At 36.0% G+C, this 2,360-nt stretch overlaps 1 non-coding gene across 1 annotated transcript; it reads left to right on the plus strand.

Moving 5' to 3' along the window:
* Nucleotides 1–656: 656 nt before the first annotated feature.
* LOC143406626 (U6 spliceosomal RNA) lies at nucleotides 657–763 on the plus strand. The gene has a single exon (XR_013092260.1). It is a non-coding gene; the product is annotated as a U6 spliceosomal RNA (small nuclear RNA).
* Nucleotides 764–2,360: the final 1,597 nt, after the last annotated feature.

The raw sequence follows: 2,360 nt of genomic DNA on the forward strand, positions 1-2,360 counted from the left end.
GAACCCATGATGTCAATAAAATTTATTTATAAAAAACAATTCATCTTCATGTGAGGTTCTCTTAAAGATTAATCTAGGTGAACCATAGCATGGATATCTCCCTCCCTCCCTCTCTCTCTCTCTCTCTCTCTCTCTCTCTCTCTCTCTCTCTCTCTCTTGTTTTTAAGACAAAAGGATGAAAGAACAAGATTTCATGGAATGCCTTATTTGGATCTGGACAAAAATGGAACAGAATTTGACCTACTTGCCATTATTGTGGCTCCTTCTCCCTCAATATTTCTTCCAAAACATAAGTAGAATAAAAAATGGTGGTGAAACACAAATTTATTATTTTAATTTCTTATACAGCGTAGATATTTTTCAGGAAAGAAATTTGAATTGTTTGTGCCCTTCTCTGGAATGTACTCCACCCATGAACTCATAATTTTCATTCTAAGTCCAATATAACTGCCACCTCTTCTGGGACTCCTAACTTCCAAACTATTTCAGTGAAGTGTAATCTCTACTCTTGCTGTACATATTGCTTTAACAAAATATTTACTGTATGCATACTGTCATCCAGATATTGCGCTAGGCCCTGGAGATACCAAAATAAGTGTCCCAACCTAAAGTTCACGAAGATTAATGTAGATCAAGGGGATACAAAAGTGAATTCACTGCTCACTTCAGCAGCACATATACTAAAATTAAAATGATACAGAGAAGATTAGCATGCCCCCTGCACAAGGAAGACATGCAAATTCGTGAAGCATTCCATATTTTTAGTGTTATACAGATGCAATACAATTAAAATTAAAATTCCAACATCATTCCTTATATAAATAGAAAAAGCAATCATGAAATTCATTTGGAAAAATAAGAGACCCAGAAGAGTCAAAGTAATCCTTAGCAAGAAGAGGAAAGCAGGAGGCATCACAATACCAGACCTTAAACTATACTACAAAGCTATAGTAACAAAAAAACCAAGATGATATTGGCACCAAAATAGACATGTAGACCAATGGTACAGAACAGAAGACACAGAGACAAACCCACATAAATACAGTTATCTCATACTTGACAAAGGTGCCAAAAATATATACATTGGAGAAATGAGAGCCTCTTCAACAAATGGTGCTGGCAAAACTGGAAATCCATATGCAACAAAATGAAATTAAACTCCTCTCTCTCACCATGCATAAGACAGTCCTTTAAGGCAGGAGCATGTGGCAGAACAAAACACACACCTCAGGAGCCAGTTAGCAGAAAACAACTTTGAATTTGAAGTCCTAATAGTTTCCCTTAGGGTATGCCGCAATGATGGAGGGAATTCCCAGAAGGCTCTACCTTCTTAAGTTTTCACAATCTATAATAGCATGATCCTGGCTATGAAATCCTGAACACATGAATCTTTGAGGGACATTTAACATCCATGCTATAGCAATCTCTGTCTCTGTCTCCTGAGTTCAATAGAGTTAACTGTACCAACTGCTATATATAAGCTTTTAGGTTTATAATTTTAGGGTTTCTCTCCTGTGGTATAAACTCTACTGTATGCTCAGGTGACTTCTCTAATCATTATGTCTCCTCAGGGGGAACTGAAGCAAGATATTCTGGAATAATTAAAAGTCTGTTTCTGGTATGGAAGTTGTCTCATGATTCAGCCTGTATGGGTGCATGCGTGTTTGTGTATGTGTGTGTGTGTGTGTGTGTGTGTGTGTGTGTGTGTGTGTATGTGTTTAGGTATGTGCACAAATACACACATGCATGCACACATATGTAGATAGAGATATATAAAATTGGTCAAGGGGGTAACATCTCAGACTCTTCACAATTCACATCAAGAAAAGTTAATTCACTTTCTTGAGTACAGTGTTTTAACTGCACCTATGTAGACTGCCTGAAGGTCTTGACACTGCAAAACATTGGCACATGGTCATTCTTTTGTAAAGGAAAGAAGGGATATTTTAAAAGAGGTTTGAAAGGAATACCTATAACTTTCTTATAGGAGATCAATTTTATATCCTTTGGAAAGTTCTTGCATTCACTAAGTTGCATACTATAGGACACAGAGGTAGTAAATAAAAAAAATAGGCAAGTTTGCAGGGAAACGATTGATGTTTGAAGATAATTCCATTCTTTTTTTTCTTTTTAAAGATGGACATAATATCTTTATTTATTTTATTTATTTATTTTTTTGTGGTGCTGAGGATCCAACCTAGTACCTCACAAGTTCAAGGCAAACGCTCTACGGCTGAGCTTTTAACCCCAGCCCCAAGGATGATTCCATTTCTATGAGGTAAACTTTACAAACTTTATTTTTTAGACTTTCATATGTCTACAGTTAAACTACTAAAAAAAGTTTAGGAATAGCAAACAAA

This window comes from Callospermophilus lateralis, chromosome 8, assembly GCF_048772815.1.
Source record: "Callospermophilus lateralis isolate mCalLat2 chromosome 8, mCalLat2.hap1, whole genome shotgun sequence".
NCBI lineage: Eukaryota > Metazoa > Chordata > Mammalia > Rodentia > Sciuridae > Callospermophilus > Callospermophilus lateralis.